General features: G+C 32.7%; 1 protein-coding gene across 2 annotated transcripts in view; it reads left to right on the forward strand.

Moving 5' to 3' along the window:
- Nucleotides 1–22,441, forward strand: part of LOC126741112 (tRNA dimethylallyltransferase) — a 114,808-nt gene that overhangs the window by 33,076 nt on the left and 59,291 nt on the right. The gene's annotated exons all lie outside the window — the stretch shown is intronic.

Consider the following 22,441-nt stretch of genomic DNA (forward strand, 5'->3'; position numbering starts at 1 on the left):
TCATACAGGAATTTTTTACTTTTTGTATTTTTTTACTTCTTTAATCTTAATTAAGCAATTTGATTTTATTTTTCATGTAATAATTAAATGAAGGAAAAAGAGGTACAACTGGAATTGTAAGATTATTTTAAAAAAATTGCATGCTCTTTTCGAGACCTCGCACTAACAACAAATTTTAGACTTTTCAGCATTAAATTTATGGTTACGGTTTTGTACGTACGTATTTAAGTGTACCTTTCCCATAACAATAGTCCACTTTTTAGATTTTCTCTTGCTTTACAAGTGTACAAAGCCCTATAGACTAAATGATTGTTTTAAGATATGTTCCTGTTAGGTGACCTTATTAGCTTTTTTAAACATAAATAAATAAAAGCAAAATAAATAAAAAATAAGCGGTACAATGTTGGGCCCGTAGTTACCCAACTATGGTCCAGAATGATTATATCATCTAAATGATGCATTGGACCAAAGTTGGTATACTGAAACACAACTATGGTTCAGAAAACCGATAATGAAAAATAAAACTCAGATTTAAGTCGAAATTTATTTTAAAAAAAGGTATTTTAGGGTAAATTAACATACTTTTCAATATCCGATCAATCGTATCCAAGCACTTCAATTACCAAAAAAGAAAACTTATAACTCCTCATATGTAAAAGTAAAATCAAATTTTTAGGTTAAACATTTTACAGTCAAAATTAGTAGAGAACACAAGATTTATCTTTAACAAAACACACAAGATTTGTTTTTAAATTAACTAAAAAAATTAAAGTGTTCTAGCTAGCCTAATCTTTTTGCAATTCTGCAACTAAATACAGTTGTCTACTCTTAGAAAATAATTTTGACCTTTCTATTTTCTTTACAATATCTTCTTTAGAGTATTTTAGGACATTCTTTTGTATTGGCCACTTCCATAGATTCCCAATTTGTTCCATGCAGCTGACCATGTACCCATTTTTTGTTATTTTCTCGACCACACCCGGAAAATGTTTTTGTTCAAAAATGATTATAACAAAATCGCCTTCAGATATTGTACTAGATTGATTATTTTGTGACGAAGGTTCATCAATGAAGGTTGGTAGCATATCACTAAAAGTCTCTGATAGAGTATCGGAGCCTAAAGAAATTTCTCCTAAACTTTCTTCCTCTGAATCACTCAATGCAAATTTATTAAGCTGCTTATTTTTTTCTTTTTTTTTGTTCCAGAAGTACTAGACTCGTTGATATTATCTGGTCCTATACTTTGGCCTGGATCAACATTTAATTTTTTCTTTTTCCTGATAATCCGGGGAACAGTTTCTGATTTTCTGAAATTTTCAAGAAAAGCTGTAAACGATTTATTGATCAAATCGGAAGACTCATTAACCCTGTTGCTGCTGGGAAGTCTAGCTAAAACCTGATCCCGACTGAAAGGATAAATCCCTGCTTTTCTAAAACCAGACTGTAAATTGGTTGCAGCATTTTCTTTTGTTCTCCCAAACAATTCGTTTAAAAGGGATGGAAAAACGTCTTTAGGGACTGTAGGATGTCTTCTTCCAGCAGAAGAGCTTTTCCACTCATCCAACACTTTTCGCCAATGAATTTTAAAAGGTCGGAAAAAGAAATATCCAGCGGCTGAGTTAAGTGAGTCGAGTCTGGTGGCAATGCTACAAAGGCAATGTTATGTTCCTCGCATAATTTAATAACCTTGGGACTTATATGTGAGCTGAAATTATCTCCGATCATGACAGATTTTTCAAATCTACTGCGCTTTATCATGGGAAGTAGAATTGACATAAACCAGTCCTCAAAGCTAGATCCATCAAACCATCCACTTTTACTTCTATTATATCTGGTTCCTGCAGGTCCACCTTCGGTCCACGTATCCCACATTTTTTTGGCCTTATAGTTAACATATGGAGGACATAATTTACCTGCAGCATTGCCACACATCATAATAGAAACTGCCGCTTTAGTGGAATTTTTAATTTGTTTCGGATATTTGCAGCCTCGCTTACTTAAAACAGTTTTTTTGCCAGGATCATCTACCAGATTGGTTTCGTCGTAGTTAAATATCGCTGTTGGAGGAACCCCTTGAACTTCGGCTTCTAAATGGTCAAAACCTTCTAAATGGTCATAATATAATTTGATCATCGACAGCAGCTCGGCATCTTTTAATGTTACTACAAAGCCTCTTCGACAAATCCCTTTTTCTCCGCAGTAAAAAGCCTTCCATCCAACGTTTTCTCGGAAAATTATTTTGATTCATTGCGCCCGGTACTATCCAAATACATCTTAATAATACATCTTAAATCAAATGGAGTCACGGGAAAGCCAAACTCACACATCACACTACAGTGTTGAATAAAATACTGTTCTTCTTCCCCAGTAAAAACGCATTTCCGTCCTGGTGGATTTATACAGTTATTTTTTATTGCTTTTAGTTTTGAAATAATAGTGCTGCGCGGAATATTATAGGTCTCTGAAGCTTTTCTTTGAGACATTTTTCCATTTTTTATAACTCCAATGCACTGCTCCAAAACCTTTTCGGAATAGGGGATATAGGGCCTCGCCCCTACTTTTCTACGTTCCAATTTTGATCTAGGCATCTGAAAAAGAATAAAAATGCAATAATTTGTTTTCTAAAAGCTAAAAAATGCAATGTTTTATTTTTTGGCACATAACAATAGTCTGGCACCTATAATAGGTTAATATTAATCTTTAAGAAACTGTATCCCAACAATGGTCCACAAGTTTCCAACAATGGTCCAGTGGTCATTGTTAGGTTCCAAGTTGCCATTTTTCGTAAACAAAAATATTTAAAAAAATAAATTAAGGTTATATCAATTTCAAACATCTTTAATAAGCAGAAACATATAAATAAATATACAGGAAAAAGTATATAAGGAAAATCTTTACCTTAAGGGATGGACAGCACAAAGTTCGCAGGTTACGAAAATCACACTTAACTGAGCCGTTTGATCTTGTAATCGCTATGCGTCCTGTGTTGCCAGGTCAAAATCACCGCAAGCGGTTGATTTATCAAGAAAAAAGCGGTAGATTTGAAAATAAAACGGTAGATTTTTTTTGTATTTAAAATTAGAAATAAGTTTATTAAACACATCGTTTTTTATTGTAAAAGCTAATATACACAAAAATATGGTTAAGATCAACAGAAGTCTTATTACCAAAATAAATATCCAACTGAAGTTCATTAAAGTTGCCATCGCCTAAAACTTTATGAGTGGTAATACTAATTTAACATTTACACTATGTATTATATGTCAATTAGGAAATGTTAAAAATAAATTGACATAATTTAACACATAGTTAAATCCATCAGCATATTGCTCACCTTGAACATTTATCGAAAATTGTGTTATCGAAGTTATTGACGCTTTAGAAAAATCCGAATTTTTTAACATTCTCCATTTGTTATCAATTTTCTGAAAATCATTTTCTGGTACTAAGTTTGCAACATGCATTATTCCAGGTCTATGAATTCCTCTGTGCCTTCAAAACTATATTTAGGGTTTATGAATGACATGTTTTTAAATATTATGTCATCAAAATCATATGTTTTAGCAAATTGTAATGCTGCCTCAATGTAAAAATCCAGACAACGTATGCGAAGAATGTGACATTTTTCTGCAAACAAATTTTCATTTAAACTGTATTGTGTTGTCTTTGATCCCAAATATACATTTTTAATTGGATTTTATGCAGAGAATGGTTATCTAAAACATGTTTTTTAATGAAAGAGTATAAAAGGGTTTTGTAAATATTGCACATTCGAGAATGAAGATTATTATACTGCATTTTTTATTTAAATTGTTAAATAGTGGTAATATATGCTCTAAAATAATAAAAAAGCCAAAGTTAGCGGATCTTGTAAAGTATTTAAAATGGTTTCTGCTGATTGTAATTTGTCAGTTGTAACTGCGTCGACAAAATAAAGTTTTAGAGTATTGTATTGCTTTATTATTCTGCAAACAGCTTCCAGAGACAACCAGCGCGTTTGTGCCGGCCGCAGTATTTTGTGATTTTTTTAAGAATCCCTTTTGGGACTATTACCAATATAATTATAGTCCTATGGTTGGAACCTTTAGTGTGACACTCAAATTACGAGACAGTTTTACTTAAACAGTTTTTAAAACTTGAGTTATAATCTTCTCTCAAAGATCCTAACATCATTAGCGGAGGACGTGTCGAGAGTAAAAATAAAGAGTTTTGGTTAGAACTCTCTCGTAATTTGAATATAATTGTAGATATCCCTCAAACAATCCTCAACAGCTCTTGGTAATTTTAAACATGCGTTAGATGCAGATAAAGCAAACTTAATTCGGATCTTCATCAGAACTAAAATTATACATGCACCTATTAATATTATAATAATTTAAAAAAATTGTTTTTCTTTTGACAATATTCTATGTACCTCATTGCTACCTGTTATAATATAAGCTCACTTAAAACTTAAATTATATACAAATTAAACGTATATTTAATTTGGTAGTTATAAGAACCAAATTAAAAAAATGCTGCAAATCTTGCCAAAAAAAGACCGATAATTTGTCTATTGATGTACTGACTATTATTTGTCATACCCAAAAATGAGGGGTATTCAGAACCTGACTTTTTTTTTAAATTCGGGGGATTCACCGAAGCGAAAATCTCGAGTACGTAATCAACAGAGACGGTAAAAGAACTTGAAGTGTGGCTGCTGCCCCTTAGATGTCGCTCCATGTTTTAAGTTCGCAATAAATTGTAATTATTCCTATTAATTATTATTTTGTGATGTTTTCCTTTTTTTTGTAAATTAATTTAAAAATTGAATGTAGGAGTAAAAATTTGAACGGTAGATAGAAATAGCTTTGCGGTAGAGCGGTAGCCGTAGCATGAAAACGGTAGATCTACCGCAAAAATGGTAGACCTGGCAACGCTGTCTGCGTCTGGAACCATGCAGACGACAACTGGAACAACTTCTCTAGGCGGCTTCAATAGTTGTGTTTGCGCATAGCTGCATTTTTCGTTCGTTTAAGTGGGGATAACATACACGTGATTTTTTTTAATTTACGCGGTCTTTGGACCATAGGTGCGCTTTAGGACTAAAGTTAGGGGAAACTACTATTAGATCAGAGTGAAATGTGTTAATATCGTTAACATTTAGACTTTCATTTAGATTTGTGAATCGTCAGCACATCGTTTTAAAGTTGACTTTTTTACCCTTTTTTACGTACCGCTATATAAATTTAAAAAAACTAAGGGTAACAACATAACTTTCTCTTTTAAGAAATGTAAAAATTTAACGCTACTTTTCGAAACACCTACATGCTTTAATTTAGGTAATAAAAATTCGTAAACTAATACACTTAGGGTGTTTTTGTTTATCGTTCATTTTAATATAATTCAAAATTGAAACTAAGCTTGTTGACGTGCTGCAATTTTGCCTGAACCCCGTCTGACAATTTGGTATTATATTGTGTAACTCAGTAAACAATAACATAAAATAACAAGTAATGAAAAAAGCGTTTTATATCTGACTTTATATACCAGATGCTAAAACTATTTGTAAATCTAAAATCTTTTTCATCAAAAGATATAGACTATCAACAAAGAATTAATCTATTGGCTTAGCAATTAAATTTGCATTGAATACTAGTGGCAAGAAATATATGAAAATTATACGTTACGATTTTACCATATCTAATGCTTGGTCAAGCGCTTACTTTGGTTATAAATCCAAAAAAATGTCATTTTATTGACTGACTTCTTCAAGCATCTTGATCTTCAGGCGAAATCCCAATGTTACTGCCAAGCAGTTAAGAAGTGACCTTTGAAATGTTTATGGCCTTAGTCTCATTGGTTAAATAATCAGGAATAGGTTACATGAAAACAGTCTACGCGAAACGTCCCATAGAGTCCCGTGGAAATCGCGTAAAGAGATTAGGATGGGGGGAAGAACATAAGAATTGACAAGAGCTTGAATAGGCATTTTCCCTTTTTACTGGTGAATCGAGGTTTGGTTTACGTCCTGAGTCAAGAAGGCTACAAGAATGTGGCGAATACCTGGAAACGCGTCTCGCCTGCAAACTATTCAAGAACATGACAAGTGCCAAGGCGAAAGTTTGACGGTTTGGGTTGGAGGTTTGTTATGTTTTTGCTAATCTTGTTTAGATTGAAGAGTTTTTAACAACAAATAAGGATCGGAATCAAATTCTGAGTTTTGTTCATCGACGCAAATCTGCATGTTGGAATAACCGCTAGAAGCTTCGGTGTAACACAATATTCTAATAATGTCTCACGATCTGCTCATTTAAATCTATCGAGCACATTTGGAATGTGGCGTGTTTTAAGAAGTGTTTTAGACAAGGAAAAAGTTGCTGAACTGTATGCAAGAGCAATAGCTGCAAATTAAGCAAAAATACATTGATAATTTATTTAGGAGCATGCCAAACAGATGTCGAACTGCTATTAACATCACAGGGGTATAGTAGCCTACCCTTTATAAACAAGGAACTTTTCTTTTCTACAAACTCTTTTTTCAATTTTGTTATTTCGAATGTTCGATGTTTTACTTGTGTAATAATATTTATTATGATATCTCGTTTTAGTTGAATAAGCGGGCTACAAGACGCTATCTATTTTTCTTTAAAATTATTCCATGGACTATTGACAATCCAGAAATCCTTGATTTACTAAAGCAGTGTTACTCAAACTTTTTTCGTGGCGGAACTCTTTTAAAAAACTAAATTTTTAACGGAACCCTAAACTCTAAACTAAAAGCAAAAGCAGTTATATGTGAATTGCTTATTAATAATCATACAAAAAAAGATAGATACAGTAAGTAGTGAGTTAGTAAGCAAATGATAACACTAAGTTCATTTAATGCGAGGCATGTAATTGTTTTTTATTCCTCATCAACTGGGTAATGTCACTAATGTCAGGCTTGATAGAAAAAAGTTGAATTCTCATGTCTGGTTCGACATCCAGTCTATTGCGGTATTTTGTTTCTGAAGCTGTATATGCTGAAAATCCCGTTTCACACAAATACGTTGTTGGGAACGGCAGAATAACATTCAAAGATTCTGTGGCAAGTTGTGGATATTCATCACGAACCCTGCACCAAAAATCATTTAGTAAAATTATTAATATTATTAATTTAGTAAATTTAGTAAAATAAAATGATTCCATGCTTGTATCCGATGTCATTTCTAGAAATGATTCATAGATCTGATTTGACATATTTTCAGGATTCTGCAATTTAGATGAAAAAGGGTTTTGAATCCATGAGTTTATTTTCAATTTTGTATTCTGTTCTTCAGGAAAGTAACATTCCAAGTCCCTTGCAGATCATTGAGATATTGCACCAATTCAACAAATATTTCATTTTGAAATATTTCTGTATCACTAAGACTATGGTGACTAAGGAACTCACTTAGCAATGAAAAGCTTTCGATTTCTCTCTTACCAAAACAAGTAATCCGAAAATCTAATTTTCTTTTAAAAGCAGTTATATTGTTGTTAGCATTGAAAACTGTTGTCTGTTTTCCTTGTAGTGACAGGTTTAATTCGTTAAGTTTTCCAAACATGTTTGCTAAAAATGCTAGTCTAAATAACCAGCTTTTATCGGACAAACGGTCTTTTAAATTAAAAGGAACATCTGTAAGAAAAGCTTCTAATTCTGTTTTTAGTTCAAAAAGCCTTGTCAAAGTTTTACCCCGAGACAACCATCTCACTTCAGTATGGAGCAATAATGTTTTATGATCGCTACCATAATCTTCACATAATATTGAGAATAATCGGGATTGTAGTGACTTGACAAAATTAATTATTTTTACTGACTCATCAAGAACCAATTTTAGATTTGGTGGCATTTTCTTAACCGCGAGTGATTGTCTATGCAGGATGCTGGAACTACAATTTGGCGCTTTCATTTTTATTCGTGATATTTCTCCTGCTGTTCTACCTGTCATTGCCTTGGCTCCATCGGTACAAATATCAATGCAATCATTCCAATCGAGTTGGTTTTCTTCAAAAAATACGTTAATCGGGTTAAAAATTTTTTCTCCGGTTGTAGCAAGTCTTCTTCGAGTGAATGTTCATATGGATATCGCCCAATTACTAGCAAAATGGCCAGTTTAGCAACATCAATCTACTCATCATTTGCAAGACAAATTTGTTATTTTGAAGCCGTGAAACCAGTTTTTGTTTTATGTTTGCTGCGATATCGTTCGAAAGCGGCACTGTAGAAAGATGCTTTACAGATTTTTTTGTCGAGCATACATTTTGTTATGTCTACCACACATGGTTTTATTAGCTTTTCAGCGATAGTGTGCGCTTCTCCTGCTTGGGATATGCGGTAACTAATTAAATACGATGCATCCGTGGCCTTTTCATTCACAGTCTGAGTCGCATACGTCATAGTTTTTTGGCTTCTTAATAATTGTTCTTTTTTACGTAGAAAAAATTCTTTACTTTTGTTTTTGAAGTCCGGATGTATAAATTCTAAATGTCGGCGCATCTTAGCAGGTACCATCGAGTACAACATACAAAGAGGTGAGCCGTTGGAATCAACAAATCGTTTCGTTTCAAGCAATCGTTTTTTCACCTTTAGTGTGTCATTAGATATTTTACTACTTGAACTTGAAACCATAAAACTAGAACTTGACGCCGTCATATCACCTTGATTTGAATTTGACGCATCATCCAAGCGAACCACATTTTTTGCAACACCTTTAAGCCAGCGCATCATTCTTCTTTAACACTAATTTGATTTGGTCAATTTTATGACAAATAGGTAGTATCTCTTGACGCACGAAATACAAGATTTTACAACCACTACGAACAACAAGACAAGCGAACATAAAATACTGAGCGCGGTGTAAGTAAATTTTGCGATACGTTGCTTGTTTAATAAATTCTCCGCAATTTGCCAAACAATCATCCTTTCCAAGCAACCATCGAATCATCTCGAATTCCTCATAAACTTCGGAGAGCCAGACGATTTTCTCCGAAGTACGCGTCGACGCACGAGCACGAGAAACAGCGCGACGAACCGAGGTCATTCGATTGCTTATAGTCCGGGGGCGAAAGGTGGCGTACGAGTAACGCTGTAACATTTCGATGTAATAGGTCAGGCATTTACTTATATAAAATGTTCGTATATGTACCAATAACACCTATAAGTAGGTGTTTCTTTTTGGTTGTTTATTTCTATCTTTGGTAACTTTATTCTTGTAGGATCCACTTTAATACATGCATTCATTTATTATGACTGCTGGCGGAGCCCTACCGGAGGTTTCGCGGAGCACACTTTGAGTAACGCTGCACTAAAGGCTTATATACCTAATCATGCTGTACCTTGGATGTCTATTTAATTTGACATCTTTGGCTTGGATTTTTTTAATATTGACCGCTATATCTGAGCTTTGGTCTTCATATACTTATAACTAATCAAGTATGTACACTGATATGTATGTCGAAATTGGCTTCCATATATCAATTCTGGGCTACTGGATTAGGAAGACACAATGTCTATATTTCTTTGTGCCATTCTCTAGTATTTTAAAATAAAATTAATTAGTTGAATATATTTCCTATTATTATATTTACCAAATTAGTTGATTATAATTATAATTAATAGATATTTTACCAATGATATGAAGACGGAAATCAATCCAATCTACGTGAATCTGATCGTTATTGTATCGTTAAAATATAGAAAAAGCAAACCTTGAAACAAAAGTATTAAGGTAAAGACCGTAAAATTAATACACAATAGAACATTTAAATGGTGATAAAAATTCATTACAACTCGGTCGTGTGTCCTTCAAAAAATATTATATTACTAAATATGGCATTTACAGTTGCAACATTTAATAAATTTTACATAGGATTATCTGTTTTATGTGGATTTTATTTTCATATGTGATAAATTTTTAAACTCTTGTTTGTATATATCTATAGATATTTTTTTGATAATAATAATTCATAGATATGCCGATTCGTTAATTTTGTTATTTTTTGTGTTGGGTGCCAAAAATTTTGTGGCTTTTTGCGAAATTAAGTATCTGTTGGGTGCCTAAGTACGTCAGTTAATTAATAGCTATAAATTACTGTTCCTTAAAATAGTGTTAGTACGTATAATCTAAAGTTTCTAAAGATTTTTTAGCAGCCAAAAGTTGCAGTGAACTAGTTTGTTCACCTCTTCTGCCATTACAAGTCAAATCTTTTGTGTCATTCTTTGCAACGGAAAATGAATATAGAATGGCTTCTCAGTACGTTCCATAAGTACCTTCAGTATAGGTCATAATTTCGTGAAATTCAGTGATGTAGTTCGTTTATATTTTCTACTATTATAAACCAAATCTTTTGTATAATTCTGTGCAAGGTAAAATTAATACAGAATGACTCTTAAGTTCGTTTCATAACTGTCTTAAGTATAACGCTTAATTTGGTGATTTCAGTGGTGAATTACATAAACTAGTTTATTTTTATCTCATTCTTTGCAAAGGAGAATAAGTGGTCTTAACGTACCATCATGCCGAAAAAAAACTGGGACATTTTTGGACATTTCTGGACAAGACTGAGACATTTAACTGGACAAATTTAGGTAGGGAATTGTCTCTTAGTCTATTATAGTAAATCACATTCCTTGGGTATGGTATGCATATTTACGCATTATGCATTTTTGGAGTCTTAATAATTACATATTTAAATAATAATATTGATACAAAACATTTTCATTTTTTGATATTTATTTTTATTTGGAACACATTTTATAAATAAACCAAAACTAACTCATATCTTTTTTGATAGTATGGAATAACAAATTATTAATACTTAGTAAGCGCACCGTCGCGTCGTTATCAATTACAGCTTGCAAACGTCGTGGCATACTTAAAATTAAGTTTCTGGTATATTCTTCGGTTATTTGGTCCCATGCGTCAACTATCTTTAGGCGTAATTCATTCTGATTTCTAGGCCTAAAGTTATCTTTATACATATATTTTGCCATTTTACCCCAAACGTGTCCAATTGGGTTGATATGAGGGCTTTTCCACGGTAAAACTTGAATTCGTCTTTCGTCTAGATAGTTTTGAACTATACGAGCTGTATGTATAGGAGCATTATCATGTTGGAAGATCAAATCTTGTCCATAGACTACACCAACCGATGGCATCATAACATTGTTCAGGATATTGCAATATCCTAAGGCATTAAGCCTTGCCTGCACTATTTGACAAACGCCAAGTCCTCTAAAAATAATCCAGGCCCAAACGTGTATACTAAAACGTCCACTTTGATTAGTCTTGTATATCTGTGTATATCTTTCATCACATATATAGGTATTATAAGGCCTGTAAACGCGGATTTTGCCATTATTGCACGATTGAAAGGTTTTTTCATCCGAAAATATTACCGTTTCCCATATGTTGTTTTGGGTGTGCATATTGATTGGCAAATTCTAATCTTCTCTGCTTGTTTGCTTGAGTCAAAAATATTTTATTTGTTGCACAGCAACTTTTAATTTCTTATCCTACTGATTTTTTTATCCTACTACGAGCTGTATTAGCAGAACCAGCAAAATGCGTGTCTTCTTTCGCCTTTATTGCTGTTTCAAACGGATTGTTTCTTAGAAAGCCAACTAACTCTCTATCTTGAAATTTTTGGTCGACCAGAACCTGGATTTCTTACAATAACTCCATAATCTGCAATTTTGCGTTAGCTAAGGAAACGGTATTTTTACTAATGCTTAATTTATATTTTCTTATTATTACTTTTTCTTATTATTTATTTATTACTTAATTTATATTTTCTGCAGTTTAGCGGCTTTTCTTAAAACTAACGAAAAATGGTCGGGTTTTTTGCAAAATGGGTGGATTTGGATATATATTTTTCACTAAGAGTGGCGGAAAGCCAAATTTTATCACGAAGAGGGTGTTATCACGTACTAAATCACTCACTATGGGACATAAATAGAATAACGTCATTAGAATAACCCTGTATTCGATTAGTTTTGACAACAAATAGGTGACAACTAAGGTAGGTTAGGTGTGGTGTTGCCAGTTCTGTCGTCTACTGCGTGTTATTACTCTGCAGCTTCAGGCTTGTCCCCAGTGTGGCTGACTCATGAGTGCCTTCTCTAAAGTGGCGAATTCACTCTATATTTTTTAGTCACGTGAAATGTTAGGTATTCACAAAAACTGTTTTTTCCTTTTCTTGTAACTAAATCTGTTATATTCGTGCAACAAACATACCGAAGACACCCATAATGTACTATTATTTTCGTAATTTTTAGATTTTTAATTTTTAGATTAAAAATCTAAAAATTGTTAATTTTTAGATTATTTTCGTAACTTTTAAAGTACTCACAAATAGAGGTAAACTGATTTATTTAAATTTTTTGCTGTTTTTTTTTTTTGCATAAATTCAATGACAGTCACTATCTGTCAAATGGGTTGTCGACTCTGAGAGTATGTGTGCAGTGTTTTGGTTTGTTCCGTTTCTCTATCACCGCGAGGGGAACATAAGGCGCTGCGCACAGACCATAGATATACCCAACCCAACCAAACCGAACCCACCCAACGGGGAGCGACGCTCCCCGTTGATGGAATATATATCCCGTTGATGGAATGGGATGGGTTGGGTTGGGGTGGGTTGGGCTTGGATTGGATTGGATTGGATTGGATTGGATTGGATTGGATTGGATTGGATTGGATTGGATTGGATTGGATTGGATTGGATTGGATTGGATTGGATTGGGTTGGGTTGGGTTGGGTTGGGTTGGGTTGGGTTGAGTTGGGTTGGGTTGGGTTGAATCTTAAATTGCTCAAGCACGGCTCATCAAATTTTGCGTATTTTTACAATTTTTTTTAAATGGCCAAATTTTACCAAAAAAAAATAAAAATGGCCGAATGATACGATATAATTCGCCGCGAACATGTGAATTTTGAATGTACTCCTAAAAAGAAATTTTCAATTTAAACAAATTTGTGTTTATTACATGTAATTGACACTTTAAGTGATATGTAATGAAACTAGTGTATAATGTTATGATTATACACTAGTTTCATTCATCATTTTTTATATGTTATGATAATGAATGACTAAAAAAATTAAGAGCGAATTCTCCACTTTAGAGAAAGCACTCATGAGTCAGCCAGACTGGAGACAAGGCTTCAGCTGCAGAGTGACAAAACGTAGTCGACAACAAAACTGGCAACATCACACTTAACCTCACCTCAGTTGTCACCTATTTGTTGACAATAACTAATGGTATACAAGGTTATTCTAATGATTAATCGCGTCCTATAGTGAGTGATTTAGTGCGTGATAACACCCTCTTCGTGATAAAATTTGGCTTTCCGCCACTCTTAGTGAAAAATATATATCGAAATCTACCCATTTTGCAAAAAACCCAACCATTTTTCGTTAGTTTTGACAAAAGCCGCTAAACTGCAGAATTACCCCCAATTCTTCTGCGATTCTTCTAATAGGAACTCCATCCATCAGACGAGTCTATATTATCGCTTTGTGTTGAGGAGATAATGCAGGCATTTTGAAAGAACGATTTTGTTGACGCGGCTGTCACAAAATTAAATTAACTTTAACAACATCAAAATATATTATTCTAATAGACCAAGAGACTTAGGAGACACCAAGGACAATCCTTTATTTGTTGTTTGACTGGCTACTAGAAGTTTTTGTCAATCAAAAATTCAGTGCAGTAATTTGCTTAGCTTTTTTACCATTACAAACCAAATCTTCCATGTTATTATTTGCAAAGTCAAATTAATATATAAGCTCTTAAATTCTTTAATCACTTTAAGTACGATCCTTAACTTAATGATTTTTTTCGATACCAAAAGTTTTTTATTGTTCAAAAGTTAAATGATACAGCTTATTAATTTTGTTAAGAATTGCAAACGTATTTTTTTATCTCATCTTTGCAAAGGCAAATAAATGTATTAGTTGCTCTTAAGTTCGTTCTCAACTATCTTAAGCACAGACCGTATTTTGGTAACCTTTTGCTGTCAAAAGTTTCCTTTAGAAGACTAGTTTTTTACTCTTTCTAGCATTACAAACAACCTATTGTCGATTGTCCTTAAATGATAAATTTGTTGTTTTTTTTATTGCTGTCAAAGGCTCTGTTTTTTTTTTCAATTTTATTTTAATTCAATTATTTTCAATACATTTCAATGAGATATATTTTAGAATCGATTTATCACAGATTTACTGGGATAATATTTATTATCTTGAGGACATAAATAAAAAAGTTCAATATTTAGAACAAAATATTAATTATTTATTTAATATTCATGCACCCTACAGAACTATAAGAGTCAGTAAAAAGCCAGCTCCCTGGTTGACAGACACCTTAAGACTTATATTAAAGGAACGTGATAAGGCTTTGACTAAATACAAAAATCACAAGTGTTTAGAAAATTGGAGATATTACACGGAGTGTCGTAATTTTGCGTTGGCATCAATAAGACGAGAAAAAGCTGCATATCTTACAAGCTTGGAGAGTGACAAAACTGGTAAAAAACTTTGGAAAGGTCTAGAAACTTTAAATATTAAAACAACCAAGAATAATAACGAGCTGCCGTTTAATATACCTGATCCAAATCAAATAAATGATTTTTTTGTAAGTGTTTTTAATAAATCTGATAAATGTGTAAACAAAATTAACTTCTACTCCAGTAATAAATTTACCGAGGATAATTTTCATTTTTCTTTAGTAGACCAAAGTACTGTCGAAAAAACTATAAAAAATATTAGGTCCAATGCCTCTGGTGTGGATAACATAACTCGACGTATGTTACACTTATGTCTCCCTGATATACTGGATCATGTCACTCATATTATAAATTGTTGTTTGGAGGTAGGATATTTTCCTACGGCCTGGCGTGAATCAGTGGTATGTCCGATTCCCAAATCCTCCAGTCCTGAAAGTATTCAAGATTTGCGTCCGATAAGTTTGCTTCCCGTAATCTCCAAAGTTCTCGAAAGAATAGTCTATATGCAGCTGTCATCATTTTTAATGTCAAATAATATCCTCCCTTCCCATCAATATGGTTTTAGGAAACATCATAGTACAGCTAGTTCACTTCTAAACGTCACCGATAATATCATGCGAGCTCTTGACAAGAAGATTTCAGCCATTATGATAGCCCTTGATTTCTCGAAAGCATTTGATGTCATCGATCATGATTTGCTTGTAGCGAAACTGAAATATTTTGGTTGTAGTGAGGTTGTTTTGTCCTTTTTTAAAACTTACTTATGGCGTAGAACCCAGAAAGTGAGGGTGAATAATGAATATTCTGCTTCGAAAAACATTATTTCTGGTGTCCCACAAGGGTCGATCCTAGGCCCATTATTATTTCTTATATATACTTCAGATTTACCCGGTCTAGTTGAAGATTCTGAAATACATCAGTATGCTGATGATACTCAATACATACATTATTTTGACTCTGCTAATTTTGATAACGTGGCTGATACTATTAACGCTGATCTGAACGTAATAAATCAATTTTCAAAAGAGCATAACCTTGTCATTAATCCTAATAAAACAAAAATGGTTTTGTTTTCAAACCGAGGATCACATAAAAATATAATGGAAACTGTTCACATTCAATTGGATAACGAAACTCTGATACTGTGAAGGTTCTGGGACTTACAATAGACAATTCTTTAAGGTTTAAGGAACATGTTAATGCTCTTCTGCAGAGGTGTTATTTACGCATGCGTATGCTTTATACCAATAAACACATTTTAAATTTTAAAACTAGGAAAAAACTTGTAGTGGCTCTTGTTTTATCTATTCTAAATTACTGCCTTATAGTTTATTATCCTTGCTTAGACCAAATAAATCGTTACCGCCTGCAACGCGTGCAGAATACTTGCTGTAGATTTATTTTTAACCTCGGAAAGTTTGATCATGTATCAGACTCTATACTTCAGTTGAGGTGGTTAACGCTACCTTACCTATTCAAATTCTTCACTTCTACTTTTCTTTATCGATTATATGTTAGTCAAAGACCTGAATATCTTTTTGAAAAGTTAATACCAAGAAACCATGTTCACACTCGAAATATTAGATACATTATCTTGACCATGCCGCACCATTCCACGGCTCTATTCGAGCGATCTTTTACTTATAATGCCGTTAAGTTCTTTAATACTTATAAACCAATATTTAATACTTCGTTAAATGTGTATAGGAAATATTATAAACTTTTGTTTTTAAATCAATCCAAAATATAGTCTAGTGTTCTAGAAGATAAATACTTTATATATACTTATTTCTTTTTTTGTTTTTTTTTTCTCGTTTTCTCCATTTAAACTGTGAATGTTAGGAAGGTTAAGAGTTAAAGAGTAGCTTTAAGCTAATCTTCGCCTTTTTGGCAATGTAGTATTAAGTAATATTGTAAGATTAATATCGCTTTTTTTTAATAAAGACATATTATTATTATTATTATTATTATTATTATTATTATTATTATTATTATTATTATTATTATTATTATTATTATTATTATTATTATTATTATTAATTACTTTAAATATATTTTGACCAATATAAACTTAACAAAAAAGACTTTTACCCGATTTTTTGCGAAAAAAGTATACAGAGTGCTCCTTAAATACTTTCCTATATTGAGGAGTCGTATAAAGATTGGGCTATGGGCAATCCTAAGAAAGAAAATGTGTATAAATATGAAAAATCCCCAACAATTTATATTTGGGATCAGCCTTTCAGGAGAGCTCTTTTAAAATTCGCACAAAATTAACATTTACTTCGGATAGAACTCTAGACTAAGTTCATTCACTCATGACAGTGCCTCCTAATTTTTATGAATATTTTTTATGAAGTTTATTCTGGGGGTGATGGGACTTCCTTCCTTTCTTAGAACATTAAAGGCTAGAATTAGTAAACAACAACTTTGCTTGAGTTCAACATGTGCGCAGGGGCAAGGGGGGTGTTTTATTTACAAACATATTCATCGATGCTATGTTGTCAAGCTTACACACATTTTCAAAAGGAAATTTCTAGCTATATATCAACACATAATAATATTATTTTACTTATTAATGTTACATTTTGGATTAAAAATAAAAAGTAGAAATAGATATTATATGCTATTCTGAAACCGCTTTTAATTTTTTTTTTAAATTTGAAATGGCAATATCGCAAGCAAAAGCTTAGGTCATTTCGCGAAATGTCATCTTGACTTTGTGTTTACATGCATTCGGCATTTGTGAAGTTCTGTGTTTTTTCTTTAGTTTTTGGTTGACAAAGGTTGATTCATTTCAGTGTTTTTGTGATCTGTTACGATGATTAAAACTTGTGCTTTTGTGCCGCACCATGGGAAAAGGGCGATTTAGGCCGATCTTTTCACAAGTAAATACCGATATTGTCATAACATCATATAAAGGGACAACCGTCGCCATAAACGTAGAATAATAAAAACTTAATTTAAAAAATTTATAATAATTATAAAATATTTAATTTTCATAAAAATGCTTTTTATTAGATAAGTACCTTTACTCTAATGAAGTACAGTGAAAGTCGCCAATAACGACGTCGCTTATAACGAAATGTCGCATATAACGACCAAACGCCCGTATCTTGGTTGGATTTCTATATTTTCAATAGTAAAAAAGTCCGGCTATAGCGTCGTCGGTTATAGTGACGAAGTCGCTTTTAACGACTTCATTTTGCTGAATTTGGATTTTTTAGACCGGTTACTGCGACAACCGACGAGCAACGATTCGCCGCGGTGAAATACAGGAGTTGTTTTCGAGGAATACCCTATTTCTGAACATCTGCATGATACACGTAAACGTATTGTGCGTAGTTTATTCCAGTCCAGCGTGGATTAACAGTTCCTACAAAGGGTTGATGTTGCTTTTTATTGTTGTTTTACCTTCGTATGTGCTTTGATTGTGTTTTTGTGATTACAAACATTGTACAATGGCTTCGGTGTCAAAGAAAAGAAAAGTTCTTTTAACTGAAGAAAAAGCTCTTATTATCGCAAGACTTGAATCTGGTGAAAGTAATGTTACTGTAGCTGAAAACACAATTTTGAAGAATAAGGATAAAATTAAAGAAGCGTTCAACGAAAATTTATTAGGCAAGAAAAAACTCAAGTTATCTCAACACCCAGATATCGATCAAGCCTTACTCAAGTGGCTCAAAAGTCAGCGAAGTCGTGGGAAAAAAGTTTGAAGCCGCTTATGGGAGTAGCGAACTGCCATAAGCGGTCCAATACTACAGGCAAAAGCAAATGATTTTGGAAGAATTATGGGTAAAGTGGACTTTAAATGTTCTGTTAAATAGTGTTTGGGAAAATAAGTGGCGAAGCTGCCATTGTGCCTCAAAGAGTACGTGAAAACTGGTTAACAACTGTCTGGCCTGAAATACGAAAAGGATATAAGGATGGCGAAATATATAATGCCGACGAGACAGGACTTTTTTATAAACTGACCCCAGATAAGACATTAAAATTCAAGGGTAAAACTTGTACCGGCGGAGAATTATCAAAGGAACGAATTAGAGTCTTAGTTGGTACCAATATGACAGGATCGGATAAACCTAAACTTATTGTGATCGGCAATTCGAGAAATCCACGATGTTTCAAACATATCAAGACATTACCTATCGTGTACAAGTCCAACAAAAAGGCCTGGATGACTTCTGATTTATTTGTCAGTATTCTTCGTGAATGGGATGCAAAGTTAGTGAAGACCAAGAAAAAAATTTTACTTTTAGTAGACAACTGTCCCGCTCATCCGAAAGTTGATAATTAAAAAAACATAAAACTCGAGTTTTTGCCAGCAAACACTACCTCTATTCTGCAGCCAATCGACCAAGGGATTATTCGATCATTAAAAGTGCATTTTAAAAAGTTTCACTTAATGAAAATCATAGAAAATGCTGAACAAGGCAAAGATTGTTGTATTAACCTTTTAGATGCAGTATCAATGAACGCTAAAGCATGGGATAGAGTTTCATCAAAAACAATTGCCAACTGTTTTAGACATGGAGGCTTCGTAGAAAGTGAGGATGTTAGAAATGACAGCTTTGATGAAGAAGATGACATTCCACTGGCTAAATTAATTAATGTTAATTTTGAAGAGGAAGATGAGGTTCCGCTGGCTGTAATAAAAAAGTCTGCTGCATTTCAGATGATCAATGGACCGAGTTCTTACATGCAGAAAATAGTTTGGAAGTATGCGACAATCTAAGTGAAGAACAAATTGTAGACGACATCTTATCCTTCTCTCAGGTCAAAGAGGAAAGCGAAGATGAGGGTTCAGAAGGGGAAGAATTTCAACCTCCATCTGCAGCAGAAGCTCTTCAAGCCACTAATACTATTAAAAAGTTTGTTTTGTATAACTATTCATCGGACGAAATATTTACCAATATTTCGTTAAATGTTAATAATTTACAGAAAAAAATTGAAAAAAATTAATCTATTATGATATTTGAACAAAGAAACAGAGTAAAATCACAGATTATTTCAAGTCTTAAAACTGGAGAAGATGTAGGTACTACATACATATGTATCTGTTAAATGTTGTGAATTTGTAAATTAGTGGTTAATATTCTTCTGGCTATCGTAAAGTCTATCTTTTATTAATTTGCTAGAAGAAAAAACAGGTCGTATATAACAAAGGTCGGATATAGCGACGTAATTTTCGTGGTCGCTTCACCGTCGCTATAAGCGACTTTCACTGTACGTTAAAAAACGGATAAAGAGTTTATAAACGGTAATATTGTTTAAAATTTAATTATAAATATTTATGATGCAATTTTTTTTTGGCGACGTCACTGGTAAAGATTACTTGTGTCGGTGGAATCAACAATGCGATCGAGCGACGTTGCGATGTTGTTGCTTTTTTCTCTAATATCCGTTTAACTTTGAATGTCGACTTCTTTATAGAGTATCTAATCATATTTTATGAGAAAAAAATGCTTCATATTTTATTTAAGAGGAATAGTATTGTTTTGCGCCTGTCAAAATAAGTGACAAATTTTTATGATATTATAAAGTGTGTTTTTTTGCCAATTCGACATAAGTATTGGGCGTCATTGCATCAGAGATGTTACAATCAAACAAACTGCCAATGCTTTCAATGTTTAAAGATTCCTTTTTTTAAATCCCATAGTACATCATATATACATAGTACAATATATCTTTGGGGTAATAAATTAGCTTGTTCTTAATCTGAAAGACCCTATTTTATTTATCTTTTGGATTACATTTATGATAACATTATTGCCAGTAAAATTTTATTAAAATTATCACTGCCAATGCTGATCGATTGAACCTGGAAAATCCTTGAACTAAATTCCTCTAATAAAGATTGTACATAACCATTCATCAAGTACGTTACGACATCGTTGTATGGGAAGTGATATTTTGTGAAATTAGATAAGATTCTTATATGTATAAGTGGCTCTAATACAGTTTCCAATTTTATCAGTATTTTTTTAGAAATTTGCACATCAATGTGCTAATATTTGTATACAAATTTTAAGTTTAATACTAAGTACTTTATCTTATCAGGAGTCCCAATAAATATAAGTTATATTCCTTATTTATTCTCTTTATATACATCCTATTTAGAACTCATTCAGAACATAGACAAAAAACGAACTCCCGCTTCCAGTGTTGCTGCATTTCTCAAAAGCATTGACACAATAAGCCTATAAGGTGTTATAACAATATTTAAATATTTTATTATTAATTTGCTGTTTGTTGCTACTACTTTTTACGTGAGAAAAGTAAACACTCAACGAAAAACAGCATAAAACTTCGGGGAAAACTCGCTGATATATTTTTCGTTAAAAAAATAATAAAGCGTAAACATCGTTGACAAACCTCTATCCAATTATTTCCTTAATTCCAAAAACTTATTAACCTACATGTGTAATTCAAGTAAACATTTTTTTTATCGTGACACAGAGTGTTAAACAATGTTTTTTACCGAATGGAAGCCGCCGCTGTTATACCTTTTTGTCGATAAGTCTATAAATTAATTATTGAAATGCGAAACCGATTATTAGTTTTTTTTGTACATCTGAAACTTTTTAATTGGGCTAAGAGAACTATGGTTTGGAACGTTTTGTTTTTTTATCATTCTAATTCTTTACAAGCTTTCTATAGGAATTATTCCGATGATTCAGATTATGTTACAACATTTTCTTTTAATATTGTAAGTTAAATCATTTTAATTGTTAATTTGAGTTTTAATATATTTTAATAAAAATAAAAAAAGATTTTGGGTCGGTAAATGATACTATAAAAATGTTCTTTTTATTAAAAGAAAGAAAACTGAATTAACTGATATAGATAACCATCAACAGAGGTAAATGTTTTTAATTGTTCATTTATTTACTTATTTGTTTAAATTGTCAAAATTATATGTTCGTGTTAGTTGTGGTGATATTATCAATATCCTGGAGGAAAGGCAGGAATTGTATTTTGCTCAAAGCTACGTAAATTTTATAGTTTCTATTTTTATATTTCGTACTTAAATAACGTTTGTCCTCCGCAAAGAAATTTAAAGAAATCCAGCCTTGACATTAAATATATAAATTACAAAACAACGGATCATTATCCGACCACCATAGACATACAAAAAAAAAATATATGTAGTATATATTAATAATAATAGGCAGTTTTCGAAAATGCATATGTTTTGACGCTTAACACAGACATAAACGTTATCTCAGCCGCTGTTTGACAGCTCTCCAAAAAGTGTTTTCGAAATAGGTGATACGTTTACCGCTAACCTAACGATAGCAAAAAGTTTTATTTCCATGAAATTCGTGTTCATTGTTTTTCTTCAGTTACAACATTATTGAGGATTTTGCAGCCCTAGATTCTTCCAGCTCTGACAGCGACTTAGATGGTGCCCTGTTGTTAGAAATAATTAATCCACCTAATAATAATATATACCGAGCCAATATTTATGGCAATTTTAATTTAAACAATTTATCCAACACAGAATGTAGACTGTATTTTCGATTTGAGAAGACAGATATACCCAGATTGATGTGTGCACTCCGACTTCCAAATGAATTTACAACTGATAGTGGACATAAGTGTTCTGGTCAAGATGGACTCTGCATTCTTTTAAGGAGATTTGCCTATCCTAACAGACTAAGTGATTTAGAACCCTTCTTTGGTAAATCACCTCCAGCATTATCCAGAATAATTCTTTATATGATGCATCATGTATTTGATAATTTTGGGCAAAAACTGTCTAATCTAAGAGATTTGCAATGGTTGAATCTTGATAGATTTAGGTTGTATGCTAATGCAATAAATATAAAAGGCGTACCAATTCCCAATTGTTGGGCTTTTATTGATGGGACAACTCGAGGCATCTGTAGACCAAGTGAAAATCAAGAAGCATACTACTCCGGACATAAACGACATCA

The sequence above is a fragment of the Anthonomus grandis genome, chromosome 1 (assembly GCF_022605725.1).
Source record: "Anthonomus grandis grandis chromosome 1, icAntGran1.3, whole genome shotgun sequence".
Taxonomy (NCBI): Eukaryota; Metazoa; Arthropoda; class Insecta; order Coleoptera; family Curculionidae; genus Anthonomus; species Anthonomus grandis.